The sequence below is a fragment of the Podarcis filfolensis genome (assembly GCF_964270895.1).
Source record: "Podarcis filfolensis genome assembly, chromosome: 1".
NCBI lineage: Eukaryota > Metazoa > Chordata > Lepidosauria > Squamata > Lacertidae > Podarcis > Podarcis filfolensis.
The window spans coordinates 263,954-287,095 of record NC_139604.1 but is presented as its reverse complement, the minus strand read 5'-3'; positions in this window follow the sequence as shown (position 1 = coordinate 287,095).

Here is a 23,142-nt window from a genome sequence, read left to right as displayed (position 1 = left end):
CAATGGAACAAATACAGGGAGCTAATCTGGACCAATAATCTTCCCTTCCAAACCAGTAACAAACAACCCACACAAGCCAATACGGCCTCAAACTAGTACTCTTTGCAGGTTTCTGACTTAGCCACACTGCCACTTGTCATGAGCCGATAAGTTTTCTGCTTGCCCCGTTGTCAGGGAACTGCCATCGGCTCAGGGGGGAGAGGGGAAAAGCCGGATGGATTACAGAGAGCACCCAAAGATTGTGGGAAGCAGCTCCTCCTCAGCAGAGGAGAGTAACCATGCCTCCAGTGGAGAGGAGCTTCAGGGCTCGGAGGAGGCGAGGTGGTGCCAGGACACCTTGCCTGGGCAAAGCAGGGAGGAGAGAGGTCCTCCGTTACCCATGCCCTCCTTGCGCAGTAAGCTTTCCCGCTGAGAGGGGAGGCGCAGACTGGATGTCAAGAAACTACTTTCCTGGGGAAGGTTTAAGGACCGGCCACTCACGGATTCTGCCAGTGAATGAGCCAGCCAAGGGAGAGTGGCGCTCCGGACAGATAAGTTTATTTTGGCATCAAAAGCAAGGCTTCACAGCCGAGCAGGGAGGCATTTGCCTGCTTGCTCTCGAGCAACCCCTTGGAACCCTTACACCCATGCTTTCCAGGCATGAGTCCAAGCTGCATTTCATTTGTCCCAGGAAAACCTGCTGTTTAGCACTAAACTGGAACAAATGTCAATCTGCAGAAAACACAACAGGCATTCGTTGCAACTCCGCAGTAAACAGCAGGTTTTCCCAGGGGAGAGCAGCGAGAGAAATGGAAGTGTGGAAGAGCCCTGAAACTCCCATCATCCCCAACCATTTGCCCTGCTGGCTGGGGCTGATAGGAGTTGTTCAGAAATACTGAAAGGGAGGAAAGAGTAGCTGGGGGTGAAGAAGACTGGCCTTGATTAGTGCCAGCCTCACTATAGCCTCCATCCAGACTGTAGGGATCACTGTCACCCAACAAGCAGAGCTGAGCAGCCAGGTAGGTATGGACAACACTGGCCTTCTCTCTCCAAGGCTCTTCTCCACTCTCCACATCCACAGGGCTGAAAAGTATCCAACAAAAAAAGGAAACCAGCACACAAAAGGATATTTTGGATACCAGCTTGTCCCAATGGTCCTGCAGGATCCCACTTAGAGCTCCTACATTATCAAAGTGCCACAAATACTTTGGGGTCAAAAAGATCAATGAATCAAGTACTTCTGCCAATGTGATAAAGAGCAACGTTTCTCTATGAATATCATACAAAAGAGCCTCACAGTTGATTCCTCAATACCTATGGAAACCTATGAAAAAGTCTGAATGTATTAATGGGATTAATTGGAAGATTAATCAGTAAGGTTGTTAAGTGTAGCTTTACAATGCGGATTTTTAATTGGATTTTAATTTCAACATCCCCTGTGAAAGGTTCCTCATACCAAGACATAAAGCCAAGGCTTTTTGTTCAAGCAGCAGTAATCTAATGGATCAAGGGCTGGAACAGAGTTCTTGGAATACCGTTTTTCTTAGAATTTCTCATATCTGATGCAAAGAGGCAAAGTAGTGGTCTCTCTTTCTCCAGTCCCAGAGGATACACAGAGATGAAGGCAGGAAAATGGCACCTGTTGCAGCGAGCAACAGTTTCGTGCTTTATACGCTCTGACCATACATGGCTTCAAATCTCACATCAGAGCACTCATCACATGGGCAGGGGCACAAAAATTGCTATCAATCTCCAGGGTATTTTTTTTAGTGTGAGGTTGGCCACAAAACTGTGCAGCAAGAAAGCTAATAATGTGCAGTTGGAAAAATGGAGGTGAGGGGAACTAGGCACCTTAGGTGTATGTGTTTATTAAGCACTTAAGTGACAGGCAGTGTCAGGGACAGTATGCACACCAAATGTGTAAAAATAGAATGTGCTCCGTTTCCATACCAAGGGTATGTTCAAATTTCCACTTACTCCCCATCCAGTGCTCTCCTACGGGTGGTTTTTGAAGCTGTGCTCACATGATGTTAGCCACAACCATAAAACCTGCTTCTATGTGCAGTTCTTTACAGAGTCAGGTCTTTTCAAAGTAAATCTCCACAATGCACTCCTGACACCTTCTGGACTATCTCTGAAATTACAATGTGCATCTTTGTACTTGGAAGTCCAGGGCAGCTCACCACACACCCACACACAGCAGCTTTTCTGCTCTGCATCAATGCTGTTAACTGCAGGCTGTAATTTGGAAGAAAACTCAAGTGTACATCCCTAACAGTGCCACTTTTAAGCCTGACATGTGGAAACAACCCAAATTTCCTTTCAGAATCTTTAACAGGGGTTGTCAGTTGGGGGGGGAGGGCAGGATTTAATACATTATTGTAATAATAATAGCACATCCGTTTTCTAAAGAACTAGTTTTTGAGATTTATTTGCACATGGCAACTTCAGCCCTGCTACTTGATTAAGCATTGAGATTCACAACATTCAGAAGCAGTAATGAGGCATCTGATCAAGATCTGTATTATGAGGCATCTGATCAAGATCTGTATTTTAAAATGAGCTTAAAAAATATATTTGCAAATGTTTGTATCTCTCATGCCAGGCATAAAGCAGGTGGCTGAATACTCTGGCAGCTGTTTATCTTCCTGTTCAAGGGAGTATCTATAGCACCCTGATCTATAGCAGTATTTCAGGGTTGTAAAAGGAAATTACAGGCTGGGAGCAAAAGGTCACACTGACCATACAAATTATAGAATACAATCAAGCTACAAAAACACAATTAAGAATTGGTAAATAGTAATAATTATTGTGCCTCCCATTAAACTTGAGCCACATCTTCCTAAGGTTAAAAGGGAAAGAGCTAATAGAAACAGCAGCTGGCTTGAAAGGGGGGTGTGGATGTTATATTCAATATTATATTCACCACTGTCTTTTTTTTTTTTTTAAGGCAGTATCAGGAAAAACACAGAGGCCTACCTAGGCTCTCTTGCACTCTTGGCAAGGAGCTGTATCAGCACCACCAAACCTGGGAGAGGCCACGGACCAAAAGTTTGCTTTTTGTCACCTTTCACACTCTGCCAGTGACTTCCTCTGCTGCCATCAGAGTCGGGACTGCTCTGCTCCACCTCCTCCTCCTCCCTCAGTCCATCTGTCTGCCTGCCTTCCCCCTCCCTCCTCTCACTGCTTTCCATCCTAGCCACTCCTAGCCAGAGTGGAGAGGCACAATTTTGTCAACACCCTCCCCGCCCCCGTCTGTGCCCTTGTTAGGGGCCAGCCTGACCAAACTCTAAGTTGGAAAAGCCACAGGAGCTGCTAGCAAAGACAGTGAACATATGACCTATGGGACAGTTCAATGCACAGTTCACCAGGTTCCCATTTCTTCCCCCTCTTGAGCCCAGAGTGACAATTGGAGGCTCTCTTTGTGTTTCCAATAATGTGTAGGGCTAAGCCAAACATGGAGTTTTCTTGGCAGGGATACTGGAGTGGCTTGCCGGTTCCTGCTCCAGGTGGATCACGTTTGGTCAAAACTCTCCACTATGACCTGTCCATCTTGGGTGGCCCTGCACGGCATAGCTCATAGCTTCTCTGCGTTATTCAGGTCCCTTCGCCACAGCAAGGCAGTGATCCATGAAGGGGAAATGAGAGCTGGACCCTAAAGAAGGCTGATTGCCGAAGAATTGATGCTTTTGAATTATGGTGCTGGAGGAGACTCTTGAGAGTCCCATGGACTGCAAGAAGATCAAATGCACCCATTCTTAAGGAAATCAGCCCTGAGTGCTCACTGGAAGGACAGATCCTGAAGCTGAGGCTCCAATACTTTGGCCACCTCATGAGAAGAGATGACTCCCTGGAAAAGACCCTGGTGTTGGGAAAGAATTAGGGCACAAGGCAAAGGGAACGACAGAGGACAAAATGGTTGGGCAGTGTTCTTGAAGCTACCAGCATGAGTTTGACCAAACTGAGGGAGGCAGTGGAAGACAGGAGTGCCTGGCGTGCTCTGGTCCATGGGGTCACAAAGAGTCAGAAACAACTAAACGACTAAACAACAACAAGCCAAACATTCAAACGTTTTGAAAGGGTAGAGGACTGGAGCCTGCCATCTTTCTCCCCATTACATCATCATGAAGCTTCATTGTCAAAGAGTGGGGCATTCATTCACCCAGCCCTATTCAAAGGGTAAGGAGTGTAAATATATGTAAGGCAGGATGTAAATATATGTAATCAGAACAAGAGGGACTGAGGGAGCAGCTGGCTCACCAAACCCGTTGGTTGGGATTGATGCGCCAGAGCCAAGCACTAACCTTCCTGCCCCATGAAACTTCCATCATCTTGCCATTTTGATTATAAATGAAGGCATGTTACACAAATATTGAGTGTCCCATTTTAAGCAGGACATCCTAGATTATCAGAAGCTGCCCCCGCTTCTGATCCCAATCCCAGATGGTCCGTTTTGGCTCCCATGCTGTGGCAGCATCAGAGCATGGGGCCAAAAGACACACTTTTTGGGTTCCACACTGTGGCGTGAATTAGTTGGCTCACACCAGAGTGCAGGACCAGAAAAACCGAATGTCGCCAGTCTTCTTCTCCTTCCATTGTGGCACTTCTGGAAGTTGCCTTCCATGTCCCGCCATGCAGCCTCCCCTCCCCAGGACACATCAGTCAGCACAGCATCTCCCGAGGCTGCAGAGGAGGAGGCGGCCAACGGACAAAGGTGGGAGGGGACAACTGAGCAGACCGTGGTGAGGGGGCGGGTGGGTGAGGAAGGGGGCAAGCGGGGGAGCAGTGGGGTCAGTGGAGTGGTGGTGGGGCCTCGATTTGCCCTCCTAAAATGTCGGGGGGGTATGCCCGATCAGTTATCTCTGAAACGGGCTTTTTCCCATGTGAGGCTTAAATTGGGCACAAACATGAATCCTGCACTAACTGAGACATTTGTTTTATTTTTCTGCCAAATCCTCTGTTGAAATAATATGGAACACAAAGAGGAGGGGTGGGGCTAAGAGCAAATGAGCTTCTTAATGTTAATGCAAGAAAACGGCTTCTCGAGATAAAGATGCAAACTGTAAATCCTGAGATGGTCTACAAGATGGCAGAAGAGCCCTGTGGAGATTGTTAGACAAAGTGAAGCAGAGCTGCATGAAGAATTATTAGGCTGAATCGAAAGGTGCACTTCAAACAGTCCACTACATGAAATTCTCAATCCTGTTGGATTCAAATTGGGCCCACAGTCTGCAGTGCAGAGTGGGATATGAAGACATAGTCATAGGAATGGGATCCCCAGTGCCATTGCGGAGTACGGATGGAAATATTCCTTCTTCCATCTTGTGATGTGAATGGGGCAGATGTTCCCGATAAAAGCAAACCAGCCCACCCACACTTGGGAATTTTGTGGCGGTATCTGGAACAGCAGCATCTCCTTGTGAATGAGTCGGATAAATTTTTATTTTGCTATCATCTCACACTTTGCCCTGGTGAACATGGACCATAAGGTCTGTCTCTGCTGTGCTGCATTGGAACCTTTTATTATTGTTATCATGCAAACTGCAGCTCATGAAATACGAACAGTTTAAGAGCAACACAGCATGCAATGGAACACACAGTGTTAAGAAATCTCACTACAAGGTAGAAAAACTAATACAGTGGAACCTCGGTTGTCGAACATCTCGGAAGCTGTACATTTCGGCTCCTGAACACTGAAAACCTGCAAGTGACTGCTTTCATTTTCAAATGCGCCTTGGAAGCCGAACAATTTCCGAGGCGCATTTCTTTCTTTTCCCCATTGACTTTGCCGACATTCGAAGACTTTGCCTTTGTGCTTCAGTTGTTGAACGTTTCAGAAGCCGAACAGGCTTCCACTGTAATTGGATAGAACAAAGACCCAAAGTTATGGATGTAATGGAAAAGGCAGCAAAGCTAAATTGGATGTAGACAGGACATGGGGCCAGAGATGACTTAGCGGTGTTAATACGGAGACCATGCAATCTTAAAAGACTTATGTGATAGCTTTATTATTATCTTCAGGAAACGTTCCGTGGCCTCTGCACAATGCCATGCATGCCCACATGTGCCAACTGTTACTTGGCCAGCCTTTACAGAGTGAAGGGCAATGTGCTAATCATACAATTAACTTTCTACTCGCTAGTCCGAGAGCTCATAAACACCTTAAGGCCTGCAGGCTCACACTGACTGTCAACACCACATAATTGTAAGCCAGCTTTATTAAGGGGCCAGACGAACTGAAAAGTATGTGCTGCATTTAGTACTTTTCAGGGCTTCAGTCTTAATTAAAACCAAGTTTCTGCTGGCATGAACTCAGTGCTTTTTTTCTTTAAAAATGTTTAGGGGTACTCTCATTTTCCTACTCATATTGAAATACTGCCCCTCAATGGGGCCAAGCTTAGATTCACAAAATGTTTAGGGGTATGCGCACCCCTGCGTCCCTCCAGAAAAAAGACTATCAAGCATTACCCATATAAGCAAAAGGTAAACAATTGATATTGACCCTCCCCATTGTGTGTCGGAGGGAGAACCCACACAGTTGAATCTGCTCCTTATAAAATAACATGTTAGGGAAAATAAGTGGTGATGAAACATCACGGTATGTTTTCCATGTCTCCTGCTTACCCCAGAGTTCAAGCACAGCTTAGAGGGTTTTCTCTCTCTATTGCTCAGTATTTTTCTTCAGCAATGGTGCAAAGCACAGCCAGCACATAGAGACAGAACAATTAGTGCCAGTTCCTCTGTTATTCTCAAGAACCAAGCCTAGGACTCATTCTAGGGTTGCCATATGTCCTCTTTTTCCAGGACACACCCTCTTTTTTCATGGGTAGTGATCTATAGTTAAAAGTAGAAGCCAGCAAATGTGTCCTCCTTTTTTGCTCTACAAAACATGCCTACTTATTTTGCAAATGAAATGGGGAAGTCTGCAGCTTGGCCACGGGCCTAGTCAGCAATCCAGCAGCCAGCTGGTAGGAACTGCTGGACTGCCTGCAGATTGGCCTTTGGAGGCAGGCCTGGCTCTAGAGAGTGCCCAGGGGGCAGGCCCCACCAGCCAATGGGCCTTGCTTGGGTCTGCTCCCTGGGGAATAAATTGAGACGAACCCAGCAATCCTCTTCAGTTTTCTGTTGGATCTCCCACCCTCCCTCCTCTTTTCCACATGATGCTCTTTCAGGCAAAGACTGCTGTAAAGGGGTGAGAGCAAGAGAGCACCCGTTTCTTTTTTTAAATGTAAGAAAAGTCCAAGAAAAGTCCCTCAGTATACATAAGCACGCCAGTCTCTTGCTAGATTATCATCACAACTTCATCCCCATAGATAATGCACTGTGTTCTGATTATAATCATTCCCTCCCACCCCAAGGCCGAGGATGCATGTGCATTCAGACCATCTGAATGACTTCTTTCGCCTTGGTAACTGCAGTATCCTCCTGTGAACACCTAAAAGCATCAGTCTGAGCTGCACTGGCACTCCGATAAGATGCCAGCACCTTCTCCAGCCCCCCTAATGGATTTCTAAGTGATGTATTATCACTTAACTGCTCCTTTTCTTGCCCACCCCTCCATTGCACATCCTGATTTATAGTGTGGAGGTGGAGGATGAGCATAACATTGTATACGACACCTGTTGTGAACATCCCTGCTGGCTTCTGCCAAAGCCTGACCATGAAAACATGTTTTTAAAATGTGCTGTTCCAGTGAACCCCCAAAATGTCCCCTTTCAAAAGTTATTTCCAAACTTCCACACTTACCTAGCACAGAGATAGACCACATGTTAGCTAAGTCATAAAATGGTTTTACTTACAAAACTCTTCAAAGCTCAGATTCATGTGCTTTTCCATACAGCAGTCAGAAAAGATGTACATTCATACCTCATGTTACGTCCACTTCATGTTATGTTCTTTCAGGTTACGTCCCGCAGTGACCCGGAAGTACCGAAAAGGGTTACTTCCGGGTTTTGCTGCTCGCACATGCGCAGAAGCGCTAAATCGCGCTTCGCGCATGCTCACAAGCAACAAATTGCACCGCGCACGTGCGCAGATACGGCACTTCAGGTTGCACTCTTTTCATGTTGTGAACGGGCCTGTGGAACGGATCCCGTTCACAACCAGAGGTACCACTGTACTTGGTTACCTATTCCCTATTATATTGTAAATATGGTTATGTATTTAGAATATGAGATATATATTTACTTGTCAAATTACTTTTTTTGGTGCATTGCTGTACATATTACTTGTGTTCCATATTTGAACACACAAACACATAGGTACCACTGTGGTGGGAAGTTAAATGGCATTTCTGTGTGCTCTGGCACTCGTCACTGGCATCTGCATAGCTGTCAACCTTCCCTTTTGTTGCGGGAAATTCCTTTATTCCAGCGCCGGGATTGTTAGATATCCTGTAGACTGTCCCCAGGACAGGTGAGGCTGCTGATCCCTTATTTTCGAGGTTGCTGATCCCTTATTTTCAAATCTGAAAGTTGACAGCTATGGTCCTCTGTATACCCGAAGCGGTTTAGTCATGCTGGCCTCATGACCCGGAAAGCTGTCTGCAGACAAACGCCGAATCCCTCGGCTTGAAAGTGAGATGAGCGCTGCACCCCATAGTCTCCTTTGACTGGACTTAACCATCCAGGGATCCATTACCTTTTTTTTTTTTTTACACACACATATCCCAAAAATATAGATCAGCTGCTAAATTTGAGAAACCTCAAGAAACCTCATTAATAATAATAATAATAATAATAATAATAATAATAATAATAATTTATTATTTATACCCCGCCCATCTGGCTGAGTTTCCCAACCACTCTGGGTGGCTTCCAATCAAGTATTAAAAACAATACAGCGTTAAATATTAAAAACTTCCCTGAACAGGGCTGCCTTCAGGTGTCTTTTAAAAATAGGATAGCTACTTATTTCCTTCACATCTGAAGGGAGGGTGTTCCACAGGGTGGGCGCCACTACTGAGAAGGCCCTCTGCCTGGTTCCCTGTAACTTTATTTCTCACAATGAGGGAACCGCCAGAAGGCCCTCAACGCTGGATCTCAGTGTCTGGGCTGGGGGTGGAGACGCTCCTTCAGGTATACAGGACCGAGGCCATTTAGGGCTTTAAAGGTCAGCACCAACACTTTGAATTGTGCTCGGAAACGTACTGGGAGCCAATGCAGATCTCTCAGAACCGGTGTTATGTGGTCCCGGCGGACACTCCCAGTCACCAGTCTAGCTGCCGCATTCTGGGTTAATTGCAGTTTCCGGGTCACCTTCAAAGGTAGCCCCACGTAGAGCGCGTTGCAGTAGTCCAAGCGGGAGATAACTAGAGCATGCACCACTCTGGTGAGACAGTCCGCGGGCAGGTAGGGTCTTAGCCTGCGTACCAGGTGGAGCTGGTAGACAGCTGTCCTGGACACAGAATTAACCTGCGCCTCCATGGAGAGCTGTGAGTCCAAAATGACTCCCAGGCTGCGCAACTGGTCCTTCAGGGGCACAGTTACCCCATTCAGGACCAGGGAATCCCCCACACCCGCCCGCCCCCGGACCCCCCAAAACAGTACTTCTGTCTTGTCAGGATTCAACCTCAATCTGTTAGCCGCCATCCATCCTCCAACCGCCTCCAGACACTCACACAGGACCTTCACCGCCTTCACTGGTTCTGATTTAAAGGAGAGGTAGAGCTGGGTGTCATCTGCATACTGATGAGCACCCAGCCCAAACCCCCTGATGATCTCTCCCAGCGGCTGCATGTAAATGTTGAAAAGCATGGGGGAGAGGACGGAACCCTGAGGCACTCCACAAGTGAGAGCCCAGGGGTCTGAACACTCATTCCCCACCACCACTTTCTGGACACGGCCCAGGAGGAAGGAGCGGAACCACCGTATAATAGTGCCCCCAGCTCCCAGGCCCTCTAGACAGTCCAGAAGGATGTTATGGTCGATGGTGTCAAAGGCCGCTGAGAGATCCAGCAGAACTTGGAAACAGCTCTCACCTTTATCCCTAGCCCGCCGGAGATCATCAACCAGCGTGACCAAGGCAGTTTCAGTCCCATGGTGAGGCCTGAATCCCGATTGGAAGGGATCCAAATGGTCCGCATCCTCCAGGCATGCTTGGAGTTGGTCGACAACCACCCGCTCAATGGTAAATTTGAGACTGGGCGATAGTTGGCCAAATTGGCTGGGTCTAAAGATGTTTTTTTTAAGAAGCGGTTTAATGACCACCTCTTTCAGTGGGTCTGGGAAGGCTCCCTCACAGAGGGAAGCATTCACCACCCCGCAGAGCCCATCGCCCAGCCCTTCCCGGCTCACTTTTATCAGCCAGGATGGGCAAGGATCAAGGAGACAGGTGGTCGGTTTCACTTGTCCAAGCAGCCTGTCCACATCATCGGAGGTAACAGATTGGAATTGATCCCATGTAACAGGACTAGAGAAGACAGAAGTGCCTGAAGACAGAAGTGCCTGGTGTGCTTTGGTTCATGGGGTCACGAAGAGTCGGACACGACTAAACGACTAAACAACAACAGCACTAGACAGAATTTTAGCACTCTCCCGCCCTGGCCCTGCTCCCACGGTGGAGTCTACCTCCTTCTGAATCTGAGCGACTTTATCTGCAAAAAAATTTGCAAAAGCATTGCAGGAGATCTTGGGGTCCCTACCAGGCCCCAGTGGTGCAGGTGGTTCCGATAGATTGCGAACCACATGAAAAAGTCTCCTGCTGCTGTTTTCTGCAGATGCAATGGAGGCGGCGAAGAAGGCCCTCTTCGCCGTCACCATTGCCACTTGGAATGCTCGACGTTGAGCTCTAGCCCGTGTCCGGTCTGATTCGGAGTGAGTTTTCCGCCACCGGCGCTCTAGCCGTCTCAACGACTGTTTCATTGCCCTCAGCTCCGGGGAAAACAACAGGGCTGTCCGGGCTCCATGCAATCGGAGAGGGCGCTTCAGAGCCAAACAGTCAATAGCCCTGGTTAACTTCGCATTCTAGCGGGCCACCGGGGAATCAGCTGAGAGGCCATCAACTTGGGATAAAACATCCCCTACCACTCTCTGGAAACCAGTTGGATCCATTAAGTAGCGGCGGCGGACCATCCGAATCGGTCCTACCTCCCTGCAGAGGGGAAGGGTTGCGGAGAAGTCCAGTTGCACCAGGAAGTGATCTGACCATGGCACTTCTTTTGTTTTGCTTTTAGTTAGTGTCAGATCACCAACATCCATAGAGGTAAACACCAGGTCTAAGGCATGTCTGTGGCTATGAGTTGGGCCAAACTTATTCAGGGACAGCCCCATGGAGGCCTTATAATAATAATAATAATAATAATAATAATAATAATAATAATAATAATTGTCAGGGAATCAGGAGCAGGAGCACAGGGGAGAGAGGAATTGGAGAGCGAAGGGGAAGAATCCGAGGGCAGCGTAGGGGAGTATGACAGTGGCCCGAGAGATTCCATGAGCTTCTCCAGCGAATCAGAAGATTCCCAGAAGGGGGCGTCGATGGCAAGGGGGGTCCCAGGGGGGACGCACCAGAAACAAGGAGCCAGAGGGGAACCCCAAAGCAGCAGTGGAGGATCGGGACCAGTTTCCCCACCAGAGCGTAGTGGGGGGGAAGAGTCACATGTGTCAGGGGCAGTGTCTCCTCCAGAGAGGGAGTCAGGGCTGACCACGCCTCCATCGGAGAGTGGGGGAACGGAAGGGAGGTCAGTTGCAGCTAGCCCCCCCGAAGGGGGAAGCAGTGACAGCAGCAGTGAAACGGTCAGGAGGAAAGCTGCTGTCTGGGCGCGCGCGCCAAGTTCAAATGTGCAGGCGCGCGGAACAGCAGGAGACCCGGATGGGGAACCAGCTCCTAAAGCCCGCCGGAGGGAGGGAGAAGGCTCAGGGGAATCGGCGGGAGAAGAGGCTAGAAAGGGCGGAACCCCGGCGGGCAGGCAGACCCAGAGGAGGAAGGAGCAGCGGAGAAGGTGGAGCAAGGCTAGAATCTTAAATTGGTGTCAAGGGGGAGGAGACTCAGACGGAGCATCAGCGGTCTGACACTTGAGACGTGGAGCTGCGCGCTGCGGCTCTGGAAGTGAAACTGAACTTCAATAAAGACTTTTATACTTAACAACGAAGCAGCGTTGGTCCTTTGTGAGCTGGGACCTAGGGTAGCTCTGACAGTATGCTCCGTCTCACATAAAAACCTCGCAGCGTGAGTTGGTGCAGCAAGGGGCAAGACTTGGTGTTTTGCGAGCTCACGAAGATAGGCAAAGATGACTACAGAGAGCCAGGTGAAAGAACTGCAAGAAGCAGTCACGACGCTTTACGCAGAAGTAGCAGCATCCAGGAAAAGAGAAGAAGAAGCAGTAGCGCTCTGCCGGGATCTGCAGGCCAGGTGGGACCGTTGGGGGAAAGAGGGGCTGCCAGGACCCAAACCGGAGGGAGTTGGCCTCGGGAAGAGGGGGGCAGCCTAGTAGCCCACTTCGATGGGAACCTGCAGCAATACCCTAACTTCAGAGCTGACGTGGTTTACGCGCTCAATTTGCTTCGGAAAGACTTTAGAGATGAGGAAGAGAAAGTGGGCTTCATAATCACTCATTTGCATGGGGAAGCAAAAGCGTGGCTGCGGAATTTGTGGCGCGAAAAAGACCCCGCCCTCAAAGATTCCGATGCATTTATCAAAGCTATGGACGCTTGCTTTAAATCTACGGTAGATGTAGATGTTGCTCGGAGGGAAATGCATGGACTACAGCAAGGGAAAGCGACGGTGAGGCAATATCACTCACGCTTTTTTGCCTTACTGAACGTGCTGGGCTGGGAGAAGGACTCTATTGCTGTCAGAGACCTGTTCTGGGAGGGGCTAAGTGGAGAGGTGAAAGATGAGCTGGCAAGAGGGGAACGACCGCAAAGTACCCAAGAAGTTGCCCAAAGAGCGTTGGCGATTGGTGTGCGCCTGGAAGGACGCCCTTGGAGCAGGGAGGAAGGATGTAAGGCAAGCACCCCAGCCAGGACAACCCCTTTCTTTCCCAGAGAGGCGGGGCGGGAGCTGTCCATGCCTCCTTTGGGAAGGGGAGAAGAGCTGATGGAGATTGGTGGTGCCAGGGCTCAGACTGCCAGCAGAGCCCAAACACCGGGAGCAGTCAAGGCGAAGGCTCCTAGAGGGACCAGGAAGTGCTACATCTGCGACAGTGCTCAGCACATGGCCAAAGAGTGTCCCCAGAGGCTCCAGAAGCACACTGCAGCCTCAGCAACAGTAAAAGGAACAGGTCAGCAGCCAGAACATTTGCAGGGGGAAGAAGAAGCCTGGTTGGAAGGGGAAGGACTGGGGCCCAACCAGGCGAGTCAGTGAAGCAGTCCCCAGAGATTTTACAGCCCACAGACCCCCTCCCACCCAAACCAGTGGTGCAACTCACCGCATCGCTCCAGTTGCCCAATGGGCACACCCTGCAAGTACCAATAACCATTGACTATGGGAGCAACGCAGACTTTATAGGAGTGGACTTTATCAAGCAACATCGCATAGCACACATGCCAGCCACGATGCCCCTAAACGTCGTCACGGTCGATGGCAGGAAGCTACTGGGAGGAGAGGTGGTACAGCAAACACCACCGATGGTGATGCAAATTGGAAACCACCGCGAAGTCATCAGCTTCAACGTCACCCACCTGTCAGACACGCCCATAGTGTTGGGTATGAGTTGGCTGGATAGGCACAGCCCGGCATTAGCATGGTACCAGCGGCAATTGACCTTCTGCTCCTCCTACTGCGCAGAACACTGCGTCCAGACCCGCCAGGAGGAGAAGGGGCAAGAGGATGAACCGCAGTTACACCTAGGCATGGTGCAAGCGGTACCCAACAAGTACAAGGAGTTTTTGGAGGTCTTCTGCGAGAGGGAAGCGGATAACCTGCCTCCCCACAGGCCTTACGACTGCAAGATTGACCTCCTGCCGGGAGCGACGCTGCCGACTGGGAAACTGTATTCCATGTCTGAAGACGAACTGCAAGAACTCAGGGAGTTCATAGATCACAACTTGAAGCGGGGGTTCATCCAAGAATCTAAAGCAGTGGGGGGCAGTCCCGTGTTTTTCGTGAAGAAGAAGGACACGCCCCAACGCAGGCTCATAGTTGATTATAGGATCATAAATTCCAAAACAAAGCCCGCAGCATTCCCCATGCCCAAGATCGACGACCTGCTCGCGACGGTGAGGAAGGGACGGATCTTCACCAAGTTGGATCTACGAGGGGCGTACAACCTTATACGCATGCGGGAGGGCGATGAGTGGAAGACAGCCATGTTTACACCTTTAGGCACCTATGAATATCGCGTAATGCCTTTTGGTCTGCAAAATGGCTCCCATACCTTCCAAGCCTTAATGTATCACGTGTTAGCGGGACTCCTCTACAAGAAGTGCGTTTGCTTCCTGGACGACATCCTGGTCTTCTCGGAATCGCAGGAGGCTCACGAGAGGGACGTCAAGGAGGTCCTGCAGAGGCTACGGGAGCACAGACTTTACGCCAAATTAGAGAAGTGCCAGTTCGACATGACGGAGGTGGATTTCCTGGGCTACAAGCTGTCCGACAAGGGACTCGCCATGGACAGCACCAAGGTCCGCGCGGTGTTGGACTGGAAGAGCCCGCGCAATCGGAAGGAGGTCCAGAAGTTCGTCGGCTTCGCCAACTTTTATCGCAAGTTCATCAAAGGGTTCGCGAAGGAGACGGCGGCCATCACGGACACTCTCAGCTCCAAGAAGAAGTTGTTCACCTGGACGGACCAGGCGGAGCAGTCCTTTCGGAGACTCAAGCGTCTCTTCGCATCCGAAGAACAGCTGCTACATGTAAACCCCAGCAGACCAATGAGGGTTGAGACGGACGCCTCGGACAGAGCGGTGGGGGCCGTCCTGTTGCAGCAAGATCCGCAAGGGGAATGGAGGCCGTGCGCATTCTACTCCAGGAAACTCAGCAAGGCGGAACAGAACTACACCATCTGGGACAGGGAGTTGCTGGCCATTCATGCAGCTTTCAAGGCGTGGCGGCACTTCCTCGTCGGAGCCAGGCACACAGTGCAAGTCCGCACGGACCATAAGAACCTGGAGTACTGGCGCATGGCGCAGTTCCTGAACCAGAGACACATTCGCTGGGCGGAGTTCTTTGCGGATTTCGATTTCCGGATAGAATACATCCCGGGAGACAACAACGTCATGGCGGATGCACTATCCAGGAAGCCGCAGTATCTCGAGGAAGCGGCGCCGGTGGCGGCCAAGCACATTTTCGCACCGAAAGCGTGGGCGTGCGCTTCAGCTGCCGTGGACCTGGACGCGGTGCGTCGAGCGCTGCAGACGGATTCGTTCGCACAATCCAAGATGGAGGAGGTGCGAAAAGGCACAGCGAAGGACGACGAGTTCCAGATACGAGACGGACTGCTCATCCGCAAAGGGGCTCTCTACGTACCCGGAGACGACCTCCACGCGAAAGTCTTGCAGCAGCTACGCGACGCGCCCAGCGCTGGGCACTTCGGCAAGGACAAAACGGCGGAATTAGTAACCAGAGACTTTTGGTGGCCCAAGGTGAGGGGAGAAGTCGCGGATTACGTCTCCAGGTGTGACACCTGCCAAAGGGCCAAGCCAGTACACAGGAAGCCGGCGGGTCTACTAGAACCCCTACAGACGCCGCTCGAACCGTGGGAGAAAGTGGCCCTGGACTTTGTCACAGATCTGCCCAGCTTGCGAGGCAAAACAGCGGTGCTCGTGGTCGTAGACATGTTCACCAAGATGGCGCACTTTATTCCGTGCGCGAAGGTGGCCACAGCGGAACAGACCGCCAAGCTGTTCATAGACCACGTGTTCAAAGCTCACGGCCTGCCGCGGTCCATCCTGTCCGACCGGGGTCGCCAATTCATCTCGAGCTTCTGGCAGAAGCTGCTGGGCATCCTGAACGTCAAGATCAACTTAGCGTCGGCACGACACTCGCAGACCAACGGACAAGCGGAGAGGGTCAACGCCATCATGCAGCAGTACCTGCGATGCTACGCCAATCAACAACCCTCGACCTGGGTGGACTACCTACCGCTGGCCGAGTTTGCCTACAACAACACGAAGCACGGGTCTACAGGAGTGACACCGTTCTTCGCCAATAATGGGCGGCATCCCAGAACTTTCCCGGGGTTAGAGACGAAGGGGGAGGGGGAGCCAAGGGGAGCAGAGCACTTAGCAGCAGAGTTACAGGAGGTCCACGAGCAACTCCGAAGGCAATTGGAACTGGCGAAACACGCCTACAAAATGCAGGCAGACAAGCACAGGAGGGTCGGGGAGGACATCCAGGTGGGGGACTGGGTCTGGTTAGCAGCCCAGGCAGTGCCGGCCAGGACGCTAGCTAAGAGGAAGCTCAAACACAAGCAGCTGGGACCTTACCAGGTCGCGGCGCAAATCAATCCAGTGGCCTTCCGGTTGACACTCCCGGAGGGCTCCAGAATGCACCCAGTCTTTCATAGGTCAGTGCCCACACCCTACAGGGAACCCCACAGGTTTCAGGCGACAGGGAACGCGCCAGACCCACTTAACGAATCTCCGAAGAGGGAGGGGTCACGGAGGGCGACGCCACTCAACGAGGTCACGGAGATTTTGGACTCGAAGGTGGGGGGAAGAGGGGGTGGAATACCTCCTCGCCAGGGAAGGTACCCCAGCCAGTGCCAACAGGGGGGTACCGTGCTATGCCGTGGAGGAGCACTATCTTAAAGACGAGTTCCATGCACTCTTCACACACAGACCTATGCCGGCAGAGTATTTCGACGACTGGCTCTTCACACCCACACTGTCAGCCAGTACGTTCCAGGGTTTTTCATCAGCTGAAGAGACGACGCCGGACACTAGCTCCTTGGAGGGGTCTCTCTCGGGGTTTGCCACAGACCGCTCCTATTGGTGGGACACTCAACCGGAGGTGGGGTGGCGCAGGGAGCTGCTGCAGGGACCTTTGCAAGCAGTCTCACCAGAGGTACCCGGGGGAGGGGAGGACATGGACGTGTTGGGGGAGGATCCTGGATTCGAGCACATCAGCAGAGAGATGGAAGCAGAGGAAATTGACGTCGACGAGCCCGTTGCGGTTGGGCCGGATCCAGTGGACCGGCTACACACCAGGGGGGAAGAATGGTATCCCGCACTCACACCCACTGGACTGGAGCACCCGGAACCCACACCCGAAGAGGGAGAGGGGGGAAGGGGGGGCTTCGAGGGGGGGATGGATGTCAGGGAATCAGGAGCAGGAGCACTGGGGAGAGAGGATTGGGAGAGCGAAGGGGAAGAATCCGAGGGCAGCGTAGGGGAGTATGACAGTGGCCCGAGAGATTCCATGAGCTTCTCCAGCGAATCAGAAGATTCCCAGAAGGGGGCGCCGATGGTCAGGGCAAGGGGGGTACCAGGGGGGACGCACCAGAAACAAGGAGCCAGAGGGGAACCCCAAAGCAGCAGTGGAGGATCGGGACCAGTTTCCCCACCAGAGCGTAGTGGGGGGGAAGAGTCACATGTGTCAGGGGCAGTGTCTCCTCCAGAGAGGGAGTCAGGGCTGACCACGCCTCCATCGGAGAGTGGGGGAACGGAAGGGAGGTCAGTTGCAGCTAGCCCCCCCGAAGGGGGAAGCAGTGACAGCAGCAGTGAAACGGTCAGGAGGAAAGCTGCTGGCTGGGCGCGCGCGCCAAGTTCAAATGTGCAGGCGCGCGGAACAGCAGGAGACCCGGATGGGGAACCAGCTCCTAAAGCCCGCCGGAGGGAGGGAGAAGGCTCAGGGGAATCAGCGGGAGAAGAGGCTAGAAAGGGCGGAACCCCGGCGGGCAGGCGGACCCAGAGGAGGAAGGAGCAGCGGAGAAGGTGGAGCAAGGCTAGAATCTTAAATTGGTGTCAAGGGGGAGGAGACTCAGACGGAGCATCAGCGGTCTGACAGTTGAGACGTAGAGCTGCGCGCTGCGGCTCTGGAAGTGAAACTGAACTTCAATAAAGACTTTTATACTTAACAACGAAGCAGCGTTGGTCCTTTGTGAGCTGGGACCTAGGGTAGCTCTGACAATAATAATAATAATTTATTATTTGTACCCCGCCCATCTGGCTGGGTTTCCCCAGCCACTCTGGGCGGCTTCCAACAAAGATGAAAGATACACTAAAATGTCACATATTAAAAACTTCCCTGAACAGGGCTGCCTTCAGATGTCTTCTGAATGTCAGGTAGATGTTTATCGCTTTGACATCTGATGGGAGGGCGTTCCACAGGGCGGGCGCCACTACCAAGAAGGCCTTCTGCCTGGTTCCCTGTAACTTGGCCTCTCGCAGTGAGGGAACCGCCAGAAGGCCCTCGGAGCTGGACCTCAGTGTCCGGGCAGAGCGATGGGGGAGGAGACGCTCCTTCAGATATACTGGACCGAGGCCGTTTAGGGCTTTAAAGGTCAGCACCAACACTTTGAATTGTGCTCGGAAACGTACTGGGAGCCAATGTAGGTCTTTCAAGACCGGTGTTATGTGGTCTCGGCGGCCGCTCCCAGTCACCAGTCTAGCTGCCGCATTCTGGATTAGTTGTAGTTTCCATGCTTTCCACGAAGTCCTGAGTGGCCCCATGTAAGGTTGCGTTGGCATGGATGTTAAAATCCCCTAGGACAACCAAGCTAGGCGTCTCCAGGAGCATATCCACCACGATCTGAAGCAGCTCGGGCAGGGAATCCTTGGTGCAGCCGGGAGGTCGGTACACCAATAGGAATCCTGTACTCCCCCTATAGCCCAACTTCCAGAACATGCACTCAGAGAACTGGGTCTTCCCAATAGGACGCCTGGTGCAGACTAATGACTTTCTTAAAATCACTGCAACCCCCCCTCCCCACCCACATGACCTGGGTTGCTGTGTGTAAGAGAAACCTGGTGGGCAAGCAGCGGCAAGGACAGGCCCATCTGCTTCATCCAACCAGGTCTCTGTCACACATGCCAGGTCTAATCCTCCATCCACAATCAGGTCGTGGATGGCAGTGGTTTTATTCATCATTGACCTGGCATTGCACAGCAACACTTTCAGGTCATGTGGGTTTCCCTTGCTGATTCCAGTATCCTTCCAGTCAGGACCATACCTGGAGGCAGGGATAGTCCTCAAACAACAACTAAGCCTGCCTCCTCGGTAATGACATGGTCTGGTCTTAGGGTAACTCCTCCTCCTGCCCGTGATCACTGAGATCGGGTTTCCCAATACATCCCCCCCTGTGGAACCTGCCCCAGCCATTCTATTGACTGAGGCCCACTCCCAGGCAGTTCTGACCCTTCCTCTTAAAAAGCAAAATACAAACTATATAATAACTTAACAAAAAAGAAAGCATTAAAACAAAGCAAAAAACAATTATACTAAAATTAAACAACTCCCCACCCTGACTAAATATTTATCCCACCCCAAGCAAAAATACAATAATACAATATTATATTTAAAAACCACCATTTAAGGTGCAGCAAATTAAAAGCACTTAAAACATTTAAAACCATTTTTGTCACTTGCTGCAAGGAGCTGCTCAGGCCTATTAAGCTGTGGCGGTGAGTGCAGGCCCTGCCCCCTAGGCCCGATGGAGTTGGCAGGAGGGGGAGCGGTCTACCCAGCACCCACCAGAGCAGCAGCAGCAGTCATACAGGATTTTACTTTTTTGATGTGGAAACAGCATTTGACCATTTAGAATAGGATCTGTTGTACAATATTTTAATGGCATGATATCCCAGAATGGAAATGGATTTGGCAAAATCTTCTACAGCAAACTATTGGCAGTAGTTTGAAAGAAATCATTTATGAGTTTACTGTCTGGTGGTATTTAACACCCATGAAGATCAAATAATATCTGTAGGGGTTCTAACAATTTATGTTGGAGATATAAAGGAAACCAAGGTGATATGTGACATATTTTGGTCTTTGTTCCCAAAAAGCTTCTTCTGATCTAATATAATAAGAGAAAATGAAGTCCCAACTGGATATGATTTAGCTGTAGAGTCATTAAGTAACACTATTTGAGTCTGTTAAAAGATCTTGTATTAGAGAAAGAGCGATGGTAATACATCAGTTAACCATGTTCGTGGCAAGAAAGAAAAATAAGTATAAAAAGGGAGAATTCCTAGATGCCAAGATCCAAGTTGGGGGCAAGTGCTCTTTGGTAAGTCCAACCTCTGCAAACCCTGTTCTTGAAGGCAAAAATAGAAAAAGAAAATCTATGTATTGTTGATGCTTTAGCCTGAATGCCGCAAAGACACATTTGAACTTCAAAATGTTTTGTTTGTCTCTGCCCCCACTTGCCCCATAACACACATATAATAGTAGTTTTCTGAACAGCTTGAACATTATATTTAAAAAGAATTCAGAGAAAAGGAAACTCAGTCTTGTTTTGGAAAATAAATAATAAGTATTCATGGAATTCATGCCAACAAAGGTCCGTATAGTAAAAGCTATGGTTTTCCCAGTAGTGATGTATGGAAGTGAGAGCTGGACCATAAAGAAGGCTGATCGTCGAAGAATTGATGCTTTTGAATTATGGTGCTGGAGGAGACTCTTGAGAGTCCCATGGACTGCACGAAGATCAAACCTATCCATTCTTAAGGAAATCAGCCCTGAGTGCTCACTGGAAGGACAGATCGTGAAGCTGAGGCTCCAATACTTTGGCCACCTCATGAGAAGAGAAGACTCCCTGGAAAAGACCCTGATGTTGGGAAAGATGGAGGGCACAAGAAGAAGGGGACGACAGAGGACGAGATGGTTGGATAGTGTCTTCGAAGCTACAAACATGAGTCTGACCAAACTGCGGGAGGCAGTGGTAGACAGAAGTGCCTGGCGTGCTCTGGTCCATGGGGTCACGAAGAGTCGGACACGACTAAACGACTAAACAACAACAACAACATTCATGGAATAAGTGAGGAACTGTACGGTTCATTTTCCTGCATGTGCAAAAATAAAGCCAGTGTGAACAAATAAATGAATACAATAAAAATGGCGACTAGACATTCTTTTTTGGCACCCACAACCCAGGTTCCAGGAACCACATGGCTCCTACCTTTTCTATTCCAGTTTCTAACACTGCTCTTAGCCTGTACATTAGAGCCTAATAGCTAGAGCAACCCAGAGACATGGAATGCTGGCAGAAGCCATGTGTAATTCTGCAGGTGTGGTGTTGCTGACTCCCCTAGGAGGCTGCATAGGACAGGACAAAGATCTAAAAACAAGGAGGTCACCTTGAAGTTAAGGCACAGCTGTAGCTCTGACATCACTAACTTCCCACAGTCCTTTTATCACTCTGCAGCATTCCTATTCGGCAGTTGCTAACTTTTGAGCTTGTGTGGGTTGCTATCCCTGGAACAGCACTTTACTCTAAAGGTGATCACAATTAGCACCATGCCATAAAAGGCCCCACCTGCAGCCTTCTGCAGATCAAAGTGTTTTAAATGCACAGGAGCAAGCCAGGTCATTTTTACTCAATGGTCATTTTGGCAATCCTGGTAACAATGTGTAGCGTATTATTTGTATATAAAAAAAATGCTTTCATCTATTCGGTATGGAAAGAGGAAATATAACACGAAGCATAGGTTAAATATGAGTAGCGTTACAGCCGTTCAAAAATATGATATTACTGGCAGTGGCAATATTTGTGCTGTGATATCAGCTTTCTACACTATCTTTTTCAATTTTTGCTGCTGCTGTTGGGTTTGCGTGTGTGAGAGAGAGAGAGTTTGGTTGTCTTTAGGCACAATGCTTTGATTTGGCAGAAACTCTGGTTTTGCTGGGCAATACTCCAGGGATCTACTTCCTCTGCTGCTGGCTGGAGCGGTGGAACAGCCAAAATAGGGATGAGAGGATGGTGGAGAGAGGAGCACACATTCCTGTATGCCTGCAAACCAGTCATACCTTGAGGACACTCTACACTAGGCCCAGAGCTCGCATGTTTATAACATCTCCATGACAGAGCAGAGGATAACACCATTCATCATCATCATTTTATTGTATGCTTGGTGTTATCTTCCTGAACTCACTCACAGATTTCTTTTTTCTTTTCTTTTTCTTTTTTTGGGGGGTGTCTTCATTCTTTTCTCTAAAAAGCATTTTTGTTTGAGATTCCCAAAATAGAAAATTTGCTCTAGGTCTAATCTAGTAATTTCACACTGCAGGATATTACATCTTGATCCTTCCATGGATTCTTTTTATCCAAACCTCTATGGGCAGTTTAGCAGCTTAATTGTGTGATAAAATGAATTTCTGCTGTAATTGATGCATTTTAGTGAATTCTGGCTGGTGTTCCAGCTGAAGATTTTGTAGTGATGGTAACTCGCTATGCTGGATGATTTGAAACTGTATTTTTATTGCTTCTTTTATTTGTTTATATTTGTTCCCTTCCTGCTCTGCCTTTCACGCTTCTAGTCCTCTCCACTCCTTTCAATTGCCTCCTGCCACCCTTCACTTCTGGTCCATCCTGCCCACCTGGTGGACAGACCTCGGAGCAGCCACTGCATCTGCCATTCACAGTCCCTGCTCCTTGGATTCTTCACAGACACGCAGTGAGGTTTGTGGGCCACTGTTTAGGACCCGCAGTACTAAACAATTATTGTGATGGAGGCCTTATCTGAGAAGCTACTTAAAGCACATTTCAAGGAGCGCTTGCTCTGTCGGGCTATGTAGTGTGCAGAAAAGAAACTGCAGTCCCAGGTTGTAAGCATAGCTTCCAGCTCAGGTGAACTCTTTTACTCAACAAATAGGCATATGAGAATGGTCTGTTGGATGTTGGGTACCATAGAAGCTCAGTCAGGCAATTAAGCTCACCACACGAAACAGCCATTCAGCAGAGTTGTATTTACTAGGCCAACTCCAACATACGTCATTATATACACACACTTTACAGATGTTACGAGTAGTCTCCTCTCTCTCTCTGAGCTCAGAGCAGGTTCTTTGCTTCAAAGTCCTTGCTGTGTCCATAGCCAAATGCTAAGTTCAGTTGCTTCAGAGTCCTGCAATTCTTTTAAAGATGACTCTACTTGGCATGAATATATCTTAACCATGGTGCATCAGAGGAGCTAGGTGGGTTAAACAAGACTGCCATGCAATCATTTACAAGTGAATTCCTGGACACATGTTAGTCTAATTGCCACTCTCCATTCTATTGAGGCTTCAATCTTTATTACCTCTTAACTGAACTGCTATCCGCCCCCCCCACTCCTTTCTCTCTCACTC